The sequence below is a fragment of the Misgurnus anguillicaudatus genome, chromosome 9, assembly GCF_027580225.2.
Source record: "Misgurnus anguillicaudatus chromosome 9, ASM2758022v2, whole genome shotgun sequence".
In the NCBI taxonomy this organism is placed as follows: domain Eukaryota; kingdom Metazoa; phylum Chordata; class Actinopteri; order Cypriniformes; family Cobitidae; genus Misgurnus; species Misgurnus anguillicaudatus.
This window is the reverse complement of record NC_073345.2, coordinates 33,128,861-33,150,534: the sequence shown is the minus strand read 5'-3', so window position 1 is coordinate 33,150,534 and position 21,674 is coordinate 33,128,861. Positions and strand designations below refer to the sequence as shown.

Genomic DNA, 21,674 nt, shown 5'->3' with positions numbered 1-21,674 from the left:
GAGGAGGCAAAGCGTGACATTGACACGCATCCTCTAGTGGACCAGCGTGTCTATTACACGCTTTAGCGTGATACTGGGTTGCATTATAGATGGCCCTCAAAGCAGCAACAGTTGAGGGGGGCTGATCACATCCCAATAGCTTCAAGTAATGTACTGCAGAACTCCAGGGTCCATCCTCTTAATTTTATGTCTGTCTCTTTGGGCTGTGCACATATGGGTAAGTGGTTATTTTCAGAATCATCATCTAATTTAAAGAGTTATTATATGACACACTGATGTTTTAAAACTTTTCTATTGCTCAGAAGTTCACAATGCATTTGGCAACATTTAAATGATGGTGTGATTACTCAACACCTTATGTATTGTTGGTTTATATACTGAGACTATTTCTGGTGCACTTATGTATTGTTGTTCTTGTGTTGCTCTTAATGCTACCTCATTTGTAAGTCGCTTTGGACAAAAGCATCTGCAAAATTATTAAATGTATAAACAATTACTTATTTCCCACCATCAATCTTCAAGTAAAAAAAGCTTTGTATAGAGTTGTCTATCAACATTAAAAATTAAGGTGCTCTAAACCACATCATTTCCATTGCTTGATAGATAAAATGTGTAGGTAAAATATGTGATCAATTAGAATGGATGATTGATTTGTTTTTAACAACACAAGACAGGCAGAACAAAATATCTTGTTTCTAGAAACTAAACAGTTTTACTATAAATAATACAAGGATCAGCAGCTATGGATGTTTTTTATTCTCTGAGCAAATACATTTTATGTTGTCTTGAATGTTCACCAAGTAGACTTTTTAATAAATAGTGTGTGTGTGAAAATAAAGAAACCAATGAATTCCTCAATGTTTATTGAAAAAAGTAAAGTAAATAGACTCACTGTACTTAACATCATTACATCACAGTAGGATATAACATCGATTAAAACAGTTAAATTGACAATAATTTGGTTGCAAAACAGTTTTAACAGTATTCAGAATTAATATCCAAAAAAGAGCAAAAAAGCAAGTGAAAGGAGGAGCAATAAAAGGGTCCAGGAAACAATGGTTTGTTTAAAACATAAAAGAAAAACAAGTTACACAGAGAAATAATAGTGCTTCTTATTGTATCAGGTCCCCAAGAAGATGCCGAAGCACTAACAAGTGTCCCCATCCGCCACCCACTCCAATGGCCACTTCTTTTATCTGTAACACAAAAAGAAAAAATGCAATTACATGTTTGGTTGGGCAAATAAACTGTAGACACATTAAAGGAGAACACCACAGTTTTTCAATATTTACTATGTTCTTACCTCAACTTAGATGAATACATACACATCTTTTTTCAACGCGTGCACTTAATCTTTGTACAACGCTTCTTGAATGTGTTAGCATTTAGCCTAGCCCCATTCATTCCTTAGGATCCAAACAGGGTTCAATTTAGGAGCCACCAAACACTTCCATGGTTTCCACACTTTCCATGTTTGGTTTTGTGCCACCATACTTACTCGTGTAACTACTCATGTAAGAGTCTTTAAATATGGAAAACATGGAAGTGTTTGGTGGCTTCTAAATTCATCCCTGTTTGGATCCTAAGGAATGAATGGCGCTAGGCTAAATGCTAAAGCATTCAAGAAGCACTGTACAAAGATTAAGTGCACGCATTGAAAAATGATATGTATTCATTTGTCTAAATTACATAGTAAATATTGAAAATGGTGGTGTTTTCCTTTAAGACACACATTAAAACTTCAGCTGTTTTCCTAAAGCTGTGTTTTGGTGGGGTTTTATTAAATCACAGTAGGTTTAAAAGTAGTTTAAAATCACCTGTGTTTCCAACGTCACAAACATAATATAACCAATCACATCAACACAGTTGAACGCGTGCATCAGTAGTATGTATGTATGTATGTATGTATGTGTATATATAGTCTAAGCTCAGCAGTTATGCGTCTAGACAGTGGTCACCAATCCTGGTCCTTCAGGTGTGTTTGATTAGGGTTGGAGCTAAAATCTGCAGAGACACCGTCCCTTCAGGACCAGGATTGGTGACCACTGGTCTTAGACCATATACATGTAAGTAGATGCTACATACAGATGTTTTAGCTGTGCAACTGAGTAGATTAGCATAATCATAGATCTTCGCATACAATGTGACAAGCAGAACTTTTTTTATATTATTATATTATATTATTTTTTTTATTATGATGTTCAAAGATGCATTTTAACTGATACAATTCTTGACTAGAATGAGACTTTAAAGAAAAGCACATGAGCAAGGTAAATCTATATAAATACCTAGAGACAAGGAAAGCTCATTTTGCAATGATGCCAAAATCTTAAATTTTGTCTCGACCTTATCTTCTACAAGGAGTTTAATGGGTTGACAAATCCTCAGAACTATGACTTCACGCAGGCCATTTAGTTTGGGCATACTACCTTAATTTCATTATTTGCCTAAATTGTTTTGCATGTTAATTGTGGACAGTAGGTGTTAGTGGCAATTAGATATACTGACAACAGATTAAAATTAACAGTGAACATGCCACTTCTCATTGGCATGACTGAGACGTTGTACATACCAAAGTTTGCACGGCTCCCACTCCACCTGCTTCCATTTCTGGCCCTAAAAAATAGTGGGACTTTTTTAGTTTCAAATATTTACTGTGTTTACCAATAAGTTTAAGACCATTACATCAATAACAAAACAAAAAAAAACTATATCATCCCTTTTCAACTGGAACATTATATAACCTGTGTATTGTTTGAGTTGTATTACATTTAACCTTAATAACTCTGGATTTGGCAACCCTCTTCACAGGGTAAAAATCCTGTCTCCCTGTCACATTGTGTGGGCATTCAGAATTTCTGAATAATACATTTTAGAAAATGGAATGGGAGTAATAGTCTGCATTTTTTTTTATATACACTCCTTAAATCAAATCCGTACTTTCCCATAGAGTGCAAGAACCACCATGTACAACAGTTTCCACACTGCAGATAAGTTCTGTTCATTAATTCACAACAGACTGTAATACACTACATACTAGTGCTGCACAATTAATCACATGTGATTGTAATGCGCATCTCGTCAGTAAATCTCGTCCTTGTTTAGTAGTAAATGGCCATCAGCTGCTTTCAGATGGAGCGCATTTACTACACAGAGCCGTAGTTCACTGACAAGAGGGGAAATATTGCATTAATAATCGCACGCGATTCATCCTACTACATAAATATCCCCTCCTGAATTTAAAGGCCATTGCTGATTCATCTAGTTAGATTGTGATCTTTTTCCCCATCAACCAATTCAAATTTAGCTTAAAAGTCATTTAACTGTCCGTTGTCAACACACCTTTCCTTTGATCTGGCCGCACTGTAGTCAGAGCTGGAAAGCCTTCTTTCACACCATCTGTTAACAACAGAGAAACATTTAAAATGTAGAAATTATTATGTAAATTAGTCCAGTTTATAATAAAAACTTATTTTCATAAAGGCTGCACACGGTGAGCACTGGACGCAAAAGGTCTTGTACAGTCAGTAAGAAATAACGCCATCACAGTAAAGTAATACTAATCACAACAAAAAATAGCCTATTATTCCACAGCTTTATAATCTCAAATAGACAGTTTATACTTGCATGGACACTTGCACGTGACTGGGCAACTGGCCAATGAAACATGATCATTAGCAGTTCCAAGTGGGCTCTAAATCTAACGCAACTAAGCCACACAGTCAACAGAAAGTATGCAGTTTTTCTTTATGATATTATGCAATGAAATATTGTGATAAAGGTACAGAGTCAATATATATTGCACCCCTAATTGGAGCCCACCAAAACGATGTCTTAGATATAGGCAAACACAGGCATGATTTAAGTTATGACAACAGCATTTCATGGAATTTGCCAAACACACACAAAACTGTTATTTGATTGATGGTACCTCTCGTCAAAATTCATGAAATGCTGTTTTCATTACTTAAAGTGGTGGCCAAAATGATTAGAACACCTGACAGATTATTAAACCCACGTGGGCTATGAGATAACATTACCGATAAAGTTCTGAGGAAATATATTGACACTAGGCCAGAGAGATGTGCTGCTGTAATTGCTGCAAAAGGTGAAGATACCAAATAATAAAGTTAAAAGTAAAAACAGTACGACTCACCTCATCTGATATTTGTTGTGCTCAAAGCAACCATTGTTATGAAAAGTAATCATGTTTTGGAAACAAAAAAAAACTATATTTCAGATCTGTCAGGTGTTCGAATAATTTTGACCACCACTGTATATAAATATCAATTTCTGCAACTCCTATTCAAATGCTTTGAATGCAGGGATCCCAGGACTCTTAATTTGATTACAGTTTCACATTACACAAAGTAAGAGTATGGTTTTTTATAAAGCTTAGAATTTATTTTCAATGCACTTCATAAAGCTCCTTTTTTGCTTACCTTTTCCAAGAGAAACTAGGAAGGCTCTTGGGGGTCCATCTGGGTAATGGGTTTCTTTTCCCAGATTGCTGCAGTGGGGTTGCATGGTGTCCTGAGGGTCCTAAAAGGGATACTGGCTGTCAAATTGGGGACTTTGGTGGTCCAATAAGGGCTGCTGGTGGTCCAGTTGGAGCTGCTCTGGTATGAGGCAGGGCCACTGGTACCTGGAGATCAGGTTGGGCCATTTGTGGTCCAGTTGGGGATTCAACTCGGGCTGATGAGATTTTATTGACTTGTTCTGCAACACCTTGTGAGGTCCCGCCTACATTTTCGAAATACAGAATTATTTAGAAAACACTGATCAACCGTTATAACAATTGTATAGACCAAACACCTAAACAATTATTTTAAGTGAAAAACGACAATAAAAATAATCATAATAAATTGCAGCCACAGTAGTAACAAGAGATGTAGACCTTACAAATGTAAAAAGTGCTTATTGTTCTACCAAACAGTAATAATTTAAAATAGAAATGTGATGGATGTTTGATAGTCTGGATGTTGACCAATTGTGCCACTTGTTCTACTGGTATACTGAAATTGTATAACTACAATATTTACTATTTTCAGTGTCTACCAATTCAATGTGATAGTTAATGTTATAAACAAATGATAAAATATATGCAATTGTAAAGTTACTCTGATAGGACCAGTGTTATCACCTTTAGGGGTGGTTTCCTGGTCAGAGTTGATACTAGTCCCAAAGTAAAATGCATGTCTGAGTGTTTTAATTAGAAAAACACCTTGTACTGACATATCTTAACATACATCAGTGCCAATGTTTGGTCTCTAGATGCAGACACTGGTTGCTTGATTAGTAGTAAATCACCATAACCTGCTTTCAGATGGAGCAACATTTACCACACAAAGCGAAGTACACTGACAAGCTACGCAATATTGCATTTATCATCGTTGACAAATTGCCTGTGACAATGAACTGGATATTACCTAGCTTTTCAGAGAAACACAGCTTTGTGTAGGAAATGCTGCTCCATCTGAAAACAGGTGATGGTGATTTACTGCTAATCAAAGAACTGACTTCACTGATGAGATGTGCAGGACAATTTCATGCAATTTATCCTGCAGCCCTATTTGCAAGCATTTGTATAATAAAATGTCAACCCTTTAATCCACATTAGAGTTCAAGCTTAGTTCAAGCTTAGTTTAATATCATCTGTCTTCCTGTGTCTGGACTGGATCATCTGGTGTGTGCATTTAATTTTATTTTAGATTAAACTGACAACCAAGCAGATGGAGTTATTAATGTTATTTTATTGATACTTAAACATGATCAGCTACATAAAGCTAGCTAGCTTTTAGCCAAACTCCCAACACTTGAGAGCAGTTGTAGCTGCAGTGATAGCTGCCCACTGTTCAGTGTGTGTGTGTGTGTGTGTTTACTACTCACTAAGATGGGTTAAAAGAATAATTCACACTGTCGTCATTTACTCACTCATTATTTTAAACCTATATGAGTATCTTTAGTCCTTTGAATGCTAAAGATGATAATTTGATGAGCAAGAATGGCAAGGATGCAGTTGACAGTACTCAGTGACTTTCATAGTATTTGTTTTAACTACTATGGAACTCAATGAGCAACATCATCATACATTATCAAAATATCTTTTGAATTCAATAGACAAAGGGAATTCATGCTGGTTTAGAACAATGTCAGAATGAGAAAATAATGACAATGTTATTTATTTGGGTGAACTATCCCTTTAAATTGCATGGGTCACTTTCAAGCATGCATTCAACACTTGACAAATGTGTCACACACACACACACACACACACACACACACACACGCACGCACGCACGCACGCACGTCAGTTGTAAACTAAAAGCATTAATCACAATCTGAGTACTACATTAGTTGAGAGAAGGCACCACATTTTTACCTGTAATTTTTAATATTATTTTTTATTTCTTACTTTGAATAGGTTCGTTAATCTTTCCAAGCATGTAATGGATGTCTCAGTCAAGTGACAACGGGGTGTCAAAACCTCAGACCCCCAAGCATTTGGTTTTCTTCCAGGCCTTGACAAATACAAAACATAACAAACACGCAAAATAACATATATATGTTGTATGTATGTATGTATATAAAACAATAATCGCAATTTCATACCAGCATATCTTCCATATCTTCATCATGCACCCAGCTCTCCCGCTTCTGATCAAATTTCTTCAGTTCTTTTTTACCCGAAGCTTATGTGGCTGCTCTACCTTGCATGTGTTGCAGGTTTTGCAAGCTACATTTAGTTGTGTATGGAAGACCACACACTTTCTAGTTGTTGACCCCTGGCCTGGCATTTCTAATAAAGATAAGAGTAAACGGAAGAGAGTGAAAGAGACTTTGAGAAGTACAAAGCAGGGCAAGATTAAAAAAATTAAAAAGCAATACTTACTTGAGGAGAGTGAGTGAGTGAGTTGATTATTGAAGTGGCTCTTAAAAGAGCCGTTGGGTTTTTAAGAAAAAGTATAAACTGTGGGTGATGTTAACAGGGAGGGTGGTGGGTACTGACCGGACCTGAGAAAAGAAAACAAAAACATGATTAATTCTCTTACAGCAAAGTCTCCTAGGTTTGTCATATTATATATGCAGAACTGTAAAAAAAAAAAGGTAACAGTTATGCTACCTATAAATAAAGCATAAACTGCATAAATGAACAGTTGATCTGACTTCAGAGAAAAAAATGAAATAATTATCTTGGTACTTGAAGCTTGGTTAGATATGGTTACTGTAGTCAAACTTTTTCACACTTTCTTCTGACAGATTTATTAACAACAATTACAGAACATAACACAATCAATTTTAATCCCTTCTAACGCTCAATTGACATAGATGTAACTGCACAAACTAGCCTTATTATATAAATAATATTAAATAATTAAATAAATCTATTCTGCTCACCAAGGCTGCATTTATTTGATATAAAAACACTTATAATGTGAAATATTATTGTAATGTGAATGTAATAATGTGAAATATTATTGTAATCTGAATGTAAGTGCTGCTGACGGTGTCAGCAGCGATCGCTCTCTGTGATCGATTGGTTCCGCCTTGTATGTTTAGATGAGCAGATTTACAATGAACACAATTATTTACTTAAATCGGTTATTTTTTCATTTAGAGCTTATTTCACGAACTGCATTCCGCGCAAAATTAATAAAACTACTGGTTTAAAAACGCTAGAACAACTGTTTAGCAACATAATATAATGCAGTCACTGCAGCTTTCTGTGATTAATACATTAGCTGATTATCAAACAGTCATCCAATAATGTTTCTGACCTTAGTAACGTAAAAACCACTATAGATAACTCCATAGTTCACACACGCAAATTAAATGTTATGCTGCACCAACTTTAGGATTTCTTAAATGACCGCACCTGAACAAACAATTATGTCCTAAATATGAGCCAATTGGATTCTGACCAAACGCGTGCACTGACTTGTCTGTTGCCTTAGCGGTGATATTATATTGCTAACGTTGCAACAACGACTTAACATAAACACAGGATTTACTCAATTTTAGTAACATTAATCACCAAATTTCCAAGAAAGCCTTACCCATGGAGCTCCAGAGAACGCATATAACTGCGTCGCTTCTCTTGTTGAAGTTGTTGGCAATAAGAAATTATCGCCCCCTATTGGTTATCATCCTCATAAATGCGTGTCATTTTCACGCCTTGAGGAGGCAAAGCGTGACATTGACACGCATCCTCTAGTGGACCAGCGTGTCTATTACACGCTTTAGCGTGATACTGGGTTGGGTTATTAAGGAAAAATGTGACACAAAATGGAGAGATTTTTTATTGGTTTCTGCTGGACTTTCACCTTCTTGGAGGCTTTTTTATAAGAGTCCCCTACCTAAACGATCGGGAGATTTACAGTGGAGATTACTACATTGTGTCTTGCCAACTAACACCCATGTTTCTAAGTTCAATGTGAACATTTCACCAGTTTGTATTTTCTGTTCTGCACCTGAAACTGTATTTCATGCTTTTACTGAGTGTTCAAGATTGTTTCCACTATTTGCCTTGCTTGGGAAAATACTTGGGGATTTGGGGTTTGTGTTTGATAAACCACTGTTTGTGTTTGGATGCAAATAAGAACACACATACAACAGTGTACGGTGGCTAATTTTATAATTGGACAAGCTAAGCTAGCTATTTGGAAGTCTCGCAAACTGGCAGCTGAAGGACGAGATTTAAATGTTTTAAAGTTGTTCACTGCTCTGGTTGAATCTAGAGTCAGAGTGGAGCACAGATTCTTTCAGATGACTGAAAATCTACTTGAATTTGATTTTAAATGGTGCGTTAATGGAGCTCTTTTGTTACTTGGTGAAGATGGTGAAATAACCTTTAATTGGTGATGTTGATTTTACATCTTTAACCCGAGTTATTTTATATTGCTTTTTTGTTTTTTTTCTTCTTTTTCATATTTATATTTATTAATGTGGCCTGATCACATTGCTTTGTGATCGCTTTAAGATATAATGCAATGTTTTTCAGATGGTTTAATAAAGTGTGTTAAAAGTCTCTCTCTCTCTCTCTCTCTCTCTCTCTCTCTCTCCGTCTCTCTCTCTCTCTCTCTCTTGACAATTATCACACATAAGCATATTGTAATGTAAGAGATTGAGAATTCACAATTTATAACTGTCTATCAATGTAATCATTAGAAATGTCAGTAAAATGCATATGGTCAAAACATAAGCTTCCTAAGTAACTATATACTTTCTCACCTCCTTGCCTCTGATGTCTTAAAAAATTGTATATACATTTATAAAAAGAGATATGTGCAATGAGTCCGTGTACCTTCAGATAATTTGTTTATTCGTTTTTGTCTTTCAAACAGAATTGATTACATATTGCACTCTACTCGTGAACATAAAACACTAATTTTGGGTTTGTTTTTGTCAGAGTTTGTTCGAATGCAACAAATAAAAATACAATAAATCCAAGACGAAAAATCAAGCATTTTATGATGAAAGTGCGTTTTGGTCCACAGGAAGTTTAGCTTCAGTTCTGAGCGCTTGTGAACAGCAGTATAAATATTAAATAGCATCTTAAGGGGAACTTAAATCTTAAATTTAAAGGGGAATGAAGCGATCATGAATTCCTGTGCAGTTTATGGAGATAACATAACAACATTTTTAGGGGGGTTGAGAAGAATTTTGGGAGGGCCAAAGCCCCCCTAAAAATGGCCTAACGATGCCCCTGGAGAGGGCACTGACAGAGCTTTGGAGCCTAGAGGAGATGATAGGCTGACAGGAACCAAAGAGCAACCACAACCAACAACTGCAACACCAACATATACATTGAAGGCTTGTTTGTTGCTGATGTGTGCATTTTATGGTAACACTTTACAATAAGGTTATATTGGTTAACATTAATAAATGATTTAGCCAACATGAACTAACAATGAGCAATATAGTTTTATCATTATTAATCTTTGTTATTTTGAAAATTAATAAAATGCACTTACTGTATGGATGTTACATTTTTAAGTATTTACTATTAAGATGTTTCAAACACTTACATGCAACATAATTCACAATTGCTTACATTACAGGGATAGTTCACCCAAAAATGAAAATTCTGTCATCATTTAGTCACTCTCATGTTGTTACAAACCTGTGTAAATTTCTTAGTTTTGATGAACACAAAGGAAGATATTTTGAGTAATGTTTGTTCGTTGACCCCCATTAACTTCCACACTATTATTTTTCCTACTTTGGAAGTCAATGGGGTCCACGAACAAACATTACTCAAAATATCTTCTTTCGTGTTCATCAGAGCAAAGAAATTTATACAGGTTTGTAACAACATAAGAGTGAGTAAATGATGACAAAAGCTTAATTTTTGGGTGCACTATCGCTTTAATATAAGGAATTGTGAATTATGTTGCTTCTAAGTGTTTCAAACGTCTAAGTGTTTCATCTCTTTAAGAGCAGAGGTGGGTAGAGTACCCAAAATCTGTACTCAAGTAAAAGTACAAGTACTTATGCAAAAATGTACTCAAGTAAAAGTAAAAGTATCAATCTAATTATTTACTTGAGTAAGAGTAAAAAAGTATTAGATGAAAAAACTACTCAAGTAGTTAGTTACTCGTTACTTCCGATCTGATAAAAAAGTAAGCGCAAAAGCACTGAATTTCAGATTACTTGGAGGGTTTTCACAAACCTCTCCTTAAAAGTCTCATTGTTCTGCTTATATACAAGTAAAGCAGCCTATCTCAGTCCTGCAATGGGTACATTAACATCACGTAATGTGTCATTTGAGAAAAAATCTCACACACACACACACACACACACACACACACACACACACACACACACACACACACACACACACACACACACACACACACACACACGTTTTTCTGACGGTTAACTCTGTATTTATTTTCATGTTCACAACACAAACTTGTCAGCATCTGCCTTTAAACATGCAAACAGTAAACAAATAAGAACCTGTGTGTCTGCTTGTTATCATGTTTTTATATGAATAGGTTATTTTCATTGCCATTAAAGTGCAATTACTGAACATAAACAGGAGCTTAATAAAAATGATCATTTTAGAATTTCATATGGAACTTATCTGTTTGTGCAAATCAACTATACATGCATTATAATATATAATACATGTTTCTTTAAAATCAAACTTTATTCTTTTATTTTTATTCATTCATTCTGTAGGAAGGATTTAAATAAAATACAATTCCGTTTTTATTTGAATGTATTTTCTACACATTAGTGAGGTGTCCGGATTTGTGTAATGCAAGACGTCATTACATTATGCTGTTCAGTTTGTTTAGTTGTGGGGAAATGATATGGACATGTGCAGATGTGAACGTGCTGTTTGTTTGTATGGTTTAACTTACACTAGCACAAGAGTGCATTGCGAAAAACCCGGACAGTTAGTGAAATGACCATTAATAGTGTTCAAATAGACATACTGTGACACTTACTTCAGGTTGGATCTTGAATTCGTGTACGCTGAGATGTCAGCTCGTTTAGTGAAAAAAGCATGCATCGCATTATGAAACTATTCTTTTTGACCTCTTGGAGTGAAAACATAGACCGAACTTGAAGCCACGCATGATCTGCCTCCGATATCTTGCACACGTGCCCTCATCTGCTTCTCTATCATATACGCGCGGTCGCGCACGCTAATGACCGCGCGGTCGCGCACGCTAATGACCGCGCGGTCGCGTGCTAAAGGGTGACGCAGCCTGTTTCGCGAAACTTTCGAACACGCCCTATAAACTTTAAAAAAAAAATATTCAATTCAATTCAATTTTATTTATATAGCGCTTTTCACAAGTGTTAATTGTTGCAAAGCAGCTTTACATGAGAAGATGTAGAGGAGAACACAGAAAATTAATAGATAATATAAGAAGTAGAGAAAGCTGTTAAACCGTACAAGCGAGCATATTAATAAAGTAACGTATACTGTAAAGTGCTAAATTAAGCCAAAGTTGGCTGACTCTCCCTGGGATTAAAAACCCTCTAGGAAAAAAAAACCCAATGGGAAAAAGTCCTAGAAGGACAAAAACCCTTGGGAGGAATTAATATATATTTATATATATATATATATATATATAGAAACGGTAGGGATAGGAGGCGGGTAAGCGAATTAAACTGGTTTAGCCGGTGGTCGTTGGTCGGGCATCGGCTGGTCATCACGTTGAAGGACAGCCAGTGGATCAGTGATGCAATGATCTTCACAGCAACCGGAACTGGGTCTGTTTGTCTCATGGTCCTCGTGGTTGAGGACGAGACAGGGAGAGAAAAACAGAATTCTATTAGCGTAGGGGCCGTTCGCATGCAATGCAGGTGTCAAACATTATAGTGGTTCAAGTCGGCTCGGTTCCAGACAGGCTAACTATTGCGGCATAAGTATATTACCCATATGAGGTATGTGAGTGCTTTGTTCTGGACAAACTAACTACTGCGGGAAATGTACATTTACTGGACATTTTATGTGAATGCTTTGTTAAAGAAGAATGTCTTAAGTTTAGATTTAAATTGATCGACTGTGTCTGATACTCGAACATTGTTTGGTAAATCATTCCAGAGCTTAGGGGCTAAGTAGGAAAAGGATCTACCACCTTTAGATACTTTTGATATTCTAGGGATAATTAAGTGACCAGAATTTTGTGAGCGCAGTTTACGTGATGGATTGTATTCTGATAGTAGTTCTTTAATATACGAAGGCGCTAGGCCATTTAAGGCTTTGTAGGTGATTAGTAATATTTTAAATTGTATACGATATTTAACTGGTAGCCAGTGTAAAGATGCCAGAATTGGACTGATGTGGTCATACTTTTTAGATCGAGTAAGCACTCTTGCGGCGGCGTTTTGAACCAGCTGTAGCTTGTTTACCTGATTTGCATGGCATCCCCCGAGTAACGAGTTACAATAGTCTATTCTAGAGGTCATAAAAGCATGTATAAGCTTTTCTGCGTCTGATGCAGACAGCATATGGCGTATTTTTGAGATATTTCTAAGATGGAAGAATGCTGTGCGGCAGATGTTGGCGATATGACTATCAAAAGATAGATTGCTGTCGAACATTACGCCTAAATTCTTAACCGTGGAAGATGGCACCACCGTGCAGCCATCTATGGGCAACTTGTAATCTGACATATTATGTTTGTAGCGATTCGGTTCAATAATAAGTATCTCTGTTTTATTGGAGTTTAGCATAAGAAAGTTTTGTGCCATCCAGTCCCTAATATCACTAATGCAGTCTGTTAGCTTAGAAAACTGGTGGGTTTCGCTAGGATGCGACGAGATGTAAAGCTGGGTATCATCCGCATAGCAGTGAAAACTTATGTTATGTTTCCTGATAATGTCTCCTAGAGGTAACATATATAACGAGAATAGGATAGGGCCTAGAACTGATCCCTGAGGTATGCCGTATTTAACGGGGGAGTGATATGACTCTTCCTCATTTACATAAACAAAGTGATATCGATTGGTTAGATACGATCTGAACCAGGCTAACGCCTGACCACTGATGCCAACATAGTTTTCTAGTCTATTGAGTAAGATTGTGTGATCTATTGTGTCAAAGGCTGCACTAAGGTCTAGTAATATAAGGATTGAGATTTCACCACGATCGGATGTTAATAGGAGGTCATTTGTAACTCTAAGCAGCGCTGTCTCTGTGCTATGGTGGGGCCTGAATCCTGATTGGAACTTTTCATATGTATTATTATTTTCTACGAATGTGCGTAGCTGGCTTCATTAATTATTACCATTTGACAGTAGCGCAGTAACGCCGCCGAATGTAGCGAAGTAAAAGTACCGTTTTTTCACTAGAAATGTACTTGAGTAAGAGTAAAAGTACCCATTCTTAAATTTACTCTAAAAGTACTAGTTACCCAAAAAATGTACTCAAGTAAATGTAACGAAGTAAATGTAATTCGTTACTACCCACCTCTGTTTAAGAGCAAGAGTCAAGAGTCACATTCACTGTAAATTCTAACATGTTCAGTTTACTTAAAAAACTAAGGAAACCGATTGCCCTTATTTTTCCAAAGCAAACTTAAAAGGAAAATTAAGGTTAACTTACTCATTCATAGCTCCCATCATGCATTGCAACTTGACAAAATTGTGCAACTTTCTTACAATTTATCTTCACCATCATTGAGATTTGTATCAGAAATCATGATGTCTCATTTAAGCATCAATAAAAGCAGTGTTATTTTGGAAAAGTGTCATATGAGCAGCATTTTTATGTGCTTTATTTTCTTTACCATTTATTTATAAACAAATGTTTAGTTAACAACTTCATACAATATAATATTTAAATTAACCCCAGATGATCTGACAGGCTTATCTCCTACATCAAGCAATAAACAAATGGTTTTATTAAAACACTGTGGCAATTGCTAAAAGAGGAGAGTTAGTTCAGTGAATGTCAAGGGACAAATGTCTAACTAAAGGCAACAGTAATCACGGAAATGGTGACTTCAAATGAACCAATAACAAACACAAACTGGAGATTTTATGTGATACATTTTGTGGTAAATGTCCATTTAGAAACAGGTGTGGAGGAGGGGAATTGCGATCAAATGCGCGTGCTCATAGAACGTCTTGGATATTTTGTGTCATTTTACTTAAATTGCTTCAGTTGTGTGAATTTTATATTTTAACATTTAAACAACAATTAGCAATATTAAGTAAACTCAACATTTTAGTTGAAAACAAGTAAACATACTAGCATTTTTATAGTAAGGTATACTATTTGATTTTACAGTGTTTCTGACAGTATTTGTTACAGAGGTCAGTTTAGTTACAGTTTTCCAGATCGATAAACAAAGACCTGAAGTTAATTTTGGGCCAGACGCGTAAACGTGACAACACGCATGCGTCCGATGAAATCGTCTATACAGACCCAAATATTTTTGTGCTGGTATATTTGAACCTTGAGTGAGTTCCTATTAAATCAATAACTGAACTTTGACAAAGTCCATAAGAGCAAAAAATTGACGATGACACCAAACTGGAGTGCTTGTGTGTTTTGACCAAAAAGTCAATTTTGAATAGAGTTTAGTAATCATAATAAAAAACAGTAGATGCAGTGTTATTGTGAGGGGGCTATGCGAGGGGTAAAATGGTTTTACTTAAAAATATACATTTTACAATTATGCTTAGAAATCTGTATAAATCAGTATAAGAAAAAAACAGTACCTGTTCTGACCCGCAGCTGGCCCTGTTGTCAACAAGCAAACTGCAACTGAGTGCTACCAACTTTGGTCAGATCCTTTATTTTCACAACAACATGTAAATAATCAATGCATGCTGATGAATAGTTGTCTTAATCTTGTGTCATCCTAATCAATCAAACCATTTACGACTCAACTCCTAATATCAAATGTGATTTAGCCAACAGATCACATACACACCTAACTTAATAGTACAAGTCTGGTGTGAGGGATTAAGGTCTTTGTACTTAAAAGCCTATCTGCTGCCACCTGCTGGTGTACACCTGTAATTATAGTTTGTTAATTGAACTTTGTTCATTAAAATAGCATCATTACATTTGATATATTTTAGTCTGACAATTTCTGTAGTAGGGTGACAGGGGGTCAGAAGGAGGCTCATTTGACTTAAGCATGCAGGTTGAGCTTAAGAATGCAAATAAAAGATTAAGATTTGTTTCTTCCACAGTTTCCAGCTCTAAGAGCCCCAATGGAAAACAGTGTTACTACTGCCATGGGAAGAGTTGCTTCAACAATTTAAACTGTTTAAACTGACTAAATGACTTGCAGTAATAAGTTTAGTGTTTTAGCAATTCAGAAAAACTGTAAAATCATGACATTGGTCACATCAAAACATGCAAATGATAATAAATACTGAATGTGTACATTTTAGCACAAACAGAGAGACGGCATAGTATAAGAATTAATGGGATGTTAATATTTCATTACTAACTTTAAATATAAAAGTCAATAGAGTTGTGTTACAGTTTTTCTGAATCGCTAAAACACTAAACCCCAATCTCTGAACCAAATTCATAGTGACCTAAACCCGTTTGTCAAATCATGCACTCTTTTTGCAAAACTCTAAACACAAACTTCTCACTAAAACACACATTTCACACTGCAATGCACTTGTTTTATAAATGCTAAACACAGGCAGGCAAAAGTTGAACACAACTACAACACTGTTATCATCGAGGAAACACAACAACTCAAAATTCTACACACTTTTATCTAATGGTATTTTTTACCAATTGCGTGAATTGGAAACAGTCTGAGAGGCAGATGAAGAGTATGAGGAAGAAAATGACACCAGAGACGATGCAATTGGCAAAATTTGCAGTTGGATTGCTGACTTTTTACAAAATACAAGTGCTGCTTACAGTAATATTGAAAACGTACTATTACTTGCAGTACTTACAGTAAAGTATTCGCTATATTTACTAAATTAAACTTGTGATTAAAGTAATATAGATTTTTAACAGAATTTGTCAAGTGTGTTGTTATGTAAAAAAAAAAATATTTTTCTGTAAGCAGATGTCCTAGCTCAGGGCTATTCAATTAGTTTGTCGTGGGGGCCAGTTCATAAAAAGTATCTTAAATGAGGGGCCGGAGATATAACAGTGATGATGACTAAATTTTTCTACATTTAAACATATTCATGTTGTATTTTGAAACTGCATAACAACAAATTCAGTGCATTGTACAATAAGCTTTTTCTACAAACATGTATTTTGAAACTGCATTCAACAACATTAGTGCATTGTTAGATGTCAAAGTAGGCTTTTTCTACATCCAGACATGTTCATATGTTGTATTTTAAAATTGCATAACAACATAAGTGCATTGTAAGATGCCCAAGTAAGCTTTATTCTACATTTAAATAGGTAAATAAGATCCATATCACACTTATTCAGAATTTAACTTATTTACTCACTTCAGTGCACATAACAAAAAAGTTTATAATATGGAACATAATTGTTTTATGCTGTTTTTTGTCAAGGCTAATTATTACAGTAGCCCTATTTAAACTACAACAGCCATCTTAATAATTGGCAAACATTAGGCTACCTTCTAATAAACAGAATATGTTTTTAGATTTCGCAAGAGCAGTAAAATCAGGTGTATGTTTGTCAGCGCGATACACATACAGTGGTGCAGGTGCTGGGCTGTGAGCGATGGGTGACTACTGTTACTCGTTTTAATTGCATTCTTGTGTGAGAACGATGACTCGCATAATATTTGAGCCTTTGTCTGCTTTGAATTTTGGAGAAACGGCAGGATCTTTTTTGTCTAACTTAGTTCACAAAATCGTTTCAACGAGTTTCCTTTATCTAACGTTAATGTCATTGTGGATAAGCATAAACATATCAGACAACAATTGTCGGAAAAGGCAGTGTTTTAAGCTGAAAATACAACAAATAAAGTTAAAACAACCATAGAGTTCGGTCTCTTAAACCACTGTCAGCTATCGCGTCTTGAGACGCGGGCGCGAGCGGGGGAGGCGATCGCTTTGAGCTTGTGGACCAAAGCGCGAATATAATCACGTGACACAGCTGCTCGCACCAGTCACGTGACTCGCGCTCTGCAGCATGCTGCATGAAACAGACGCACGCGCATCAATTCGTAACTGTACGGCCCGTTGTCTAACTTACTAAATTTATTTTAGAGATGTCTTTGTTACAGACTACATAAAGGGCCAGGGCCGGATCAAATAACCTTGGGGGCCGGGTTTGGCCCGCGGGCCGCCAATTGAATAGCCCTGTCCTAGATGTTGTGTTTTCCATTTTTTAAGGTAGTGTCTAATGGATGCTTTGTAGTGTTTTATATTATAGACTTATGTGTGTATGATTTGAAAGCTTAGTTTGATTTTGAGTACAAGTGAAATGGTTTTGAAGGAATTGTTTGATTTTGCTGGAAGAGTCAGGGGTTCTGCACTGTAAAAAATACTTTGCTGCCTTAAAATTTTTTGTTGAATCAACTCGGATTTACAAGTCATTTCAACTTACTATTATTTATCTTGACTAGAGATGAGTTGTTATAACTACAGGTTAGTTGTTATAACTTATAAATTTAAGTTGACTTTTCTCAGCTAAATTTATGATAACTAATTTCTGTTGACATGACTTGTAAATCTGAGTTGATTCAACAAAAAATTTTAAGGCAGCAAAGTTTTTTTTACAGTGTGTGAATTTTGTTTGAAATTGGGATTTGTGTTTAAGGTTTTGAGAAAATGAGTGATGGTTTCAAAAAATGTGTTTTAGCAATTCAGAAAAACTGTAATGTTTAGAAGCTAGACAAAAAAACGCCATATTATTTTGTTTGCATTGTGCATACTCCATCCAATGTTTTTTGTTTTGTGGCAGTGCTGTTGGTTAGTATCCTTATTTTTCTGATATTTAATTACACAGATTTTATGATAAATTAATTTATTTTATAAACCTTCATAAAACTGGGGCCCCAGTTTGAGAACCACTGGGTAAGCGCGCCGGGTGATGATGAAGCAAAAGTGAAAGAGAGAGAGAGAGAGAGAGAGAGAGAGAGAGAGAGAGAGAGAGAGAGAGAGAGAGAGAGAGAGATACAACCAGATGGCACACGGATGTAACAACATTTTTAAGAAATTATTTGTTGGTTCAACTTAAAAAAGTTACCTAGTTGCAAGTATTAGTTGACTCAAAAAGTGAATTAACTCAAAATCATTGATGAGACTAGTTCTTGTGCTGTTCTTGTGTTTTTCAAATTGCTATATTGTTTACCTCATTTGTAAGTCACTTTGGATAAAAACGTCTGGTAAATGACTACATTTAAATGTAAATGTCAGGAAAGGGGTTTGGCAGGTGCTCAGGGATAAACATTAGGTTTCGTTTTCTCTGAAAGTATACTGATCACAGATTTGATTTCTTTTCAGCTTCACGTGCAGTTTAAACACACATTTTGAATTTTTCATTAAACTGAATAAAAGGAAGCTATTTTAATCTCTCAAAATAATAAGGATAAAAAATTATCAGTCTTTTAAGCGAGTACTGTTATTGGACCACCACAGTTAGATACTGTAGTTTAGAAAAGCCAGACGTCAAGTGTATTATTAACAGAGCTTGACTTAGTTCATGCTGTGTCTGTTTTCCACACTGAAAAAAAAAAATTAATTCAATTTACTCAATTTTGTAAGGTAAGTGGTTGCAATCAATTTATTTAAGCTACAAAAAATATTAGTAAAGTAAAATAAAATAAAAAAAGCTTAAATAAATTGATTGCAACCACTTACCTTAAAAAATTGAGTAAATTGAAGGAATAATTTTTTTTCAGTGCATGCTATGTTAACCTGCTGAAAAGCATATAGGCCAGATTTTCAGAATTTATGTTTGGTCTGTTATGCTTTTCACAAATGCATGTTTTTCTGGTGAACACCCTTGCAAAAAAAAAAAAAATGTGCACCACGAGATACACTCTCTTCAGTGTCTTGTTTGGGGCATAAAAAATACTTTTTCATCAAATCCCTATATCACTTTTATGTTGTCTGTCGATTTTTCTGTGTTTTCCCTGCTTCTATTAATGTAAAGCTGCTTTGATACAATTATATTGTGAAAAGCGCTATATAAATAAATGTATATTGAATTGAATTATTTAGCAAATTTTTAAAATATGTGTATCAATGAGATACATTGCTACGTATAAAAAAGGGATTAATACGGTGGCCGTCAGGGGTCACTGCCTTGCAATGAAAGAAAACACATGCAAATAGAAAAAACACCAGCAAATCAAGAAAACATCTTCATCAGTTTGACAACACATGCGCTGCAGATATCGCAACACATCCAAATACAGAAACGCGTTGCAAATATCACAACACGAACAAAAACAGAAACGCGTTCCAAATCTCACAACACATCCAAATACAGAAACGCGTTGCAAATTCTTACAACACGACCAAAAACAGAAACGCGTTCCAAATCTCACAACACAACGGAAGTGTTTCAGGGGGGTCACAAAAAGTGATGCACCGGTCTGAGAAGTGTTTTCGGTTTACATTCAATTCGTCCGTGGAGCTTTTGTGAGTTTACATCGATCAAATGTAAGTTTTTCTTGTTTATTTTAATATCCTAATTGCATATTTTTTTAGCCTTTCCATTATTATTAGCCTATAGACTCAAATAACTTGACGAAATACATAATAAACTGTGAAACGTTGTGTTAGCTGGCTTAGTTACACAAATGTCACTAGATAGTGTTCTAGGAGGACAATAAATACCACATTCTTCATTAAAACAAGTAAAAATAACGTGTGTGTGTGTGTGTGTGTACACGTGTGTTTCTATGGGAGGTTTTTGTGCTAATAATAGCTTATTGAACGTCTAACCAAACGTCTTGTGTGTGTGTGTTTTATTTTCAGGCAGCAAACATACTGTTTATAACTATATATAATAGTGTTAATTCAAGTTGTTTTTCATATTTTATTTACACATTTATCAGTTTTATATCATCTCTTTTATTATGTCTCAAACTTGTTTATTTTATATTGTGTGCTATGTGATTTTACGAATAGTTAACATAATTATTCTGTATTTTGTCTTTTTATTCTTCTAGGAAAGCTAGAGGACCTGTTTTAACATTGAGGGAATCCTGACCAGATGCATAGTGTGTGATATGGTAGCATGATTTAAATGAACTGCAAGAGCCTGTAGAGAGGGATAAAGTCTACTGAGAGGAACACAGTACAGAAAGGAGCCGGTTCCATTGTTAAAATGCCCACTTATACCAAACTGTTTCCACCTACATCCTCTGGCAATACATACAGAAGTGTAAGCTACAGGACGTAAAGATTGAGGAACCGTTTTATCCAGCAGCCCTCAGTGTTCAATATGTCAAAAACATTAATTGACCCCAATATCACTGTCATTATTTTAATCTCTACACAAACATTAGTTTAATACTGCAGGTTTTGATACACATAGTCATAGCCTAGTGGTTAGAGGGTTGGACTTGTAACCCGAAAGTTGCCAGTTCCAGTTTCCGTCTCTGCCGGCAGGTTGCGACTGTGATGTCCTTGAACAAGGCACATTAAACCCAATTGCTCCCCGGGCACTGAAGGAATAGCTGCCCACTGCTCCGTGTGTGTTCACCATTTACTGGGATGGGTTAAATGCAGAGGTCACATTTTTGAGTATGCGCTGCATACTTGGCAAGCATGTCACACTTACACTGCACAGATAACATTATATTGTATAACAGGTTTCTTTCTAGTTTATTATTTTAATGACAACCACAGTTTAATGTAATGTGGCAATAAAAAGGAAGAATGTCATTGTACAGGTATCTATACATATGAAAATAAAGGCTTTAAACTTCAAATGCATTTTTCATTTGCATATTTAAGAGAGAATATTTAAAATAATTTCTTTGATTCCTTTAAAAACACTCTTTCATTTTAGGGAAGAAAAGGAAACAGCAAGATTTATAATCTTAAAATGTAAGTAATTTGATAAAAATAGAAAATAACCTACCAAGGATGATAGAAAAGAAACAGTTTTGTTACTGTATTTACATATAGCCATGGTATTTGTAGTAAAGAAATAGGCAATCAATCAGCTTTACTGCAAGTTTTTTAACAGCATTGTCCTTTACGAGAAGTTCTAAGCAGGAACTAAAAAGAAGTATCAACATTGTAAGATGTTATAGTATTATTCATTCAAA

At 35.5% G+C, this 21,674-nt stretch overlaps 1 long non-coding RNA gene across 1 annotated transcript; it reads left to right on the top strand.

The window, feature by feature from the left end:
• Nucleotides 1-19,662: 19,662 nt before the first annotated feature.
• On the top strand, nt 19,663-21,332 carry LOC141366150 (uncharacterized). The gene is made up of 2 exons (XR_012371241.1): nt 19,663-20,055; nt 20,568-21,332. It is a non-coding gene; the product is annotated as an uncharacterized lncRNA (long non-coding RNA).
• Nucleotides 21,333-21,674: the final 342 nt, after the last annotated feature.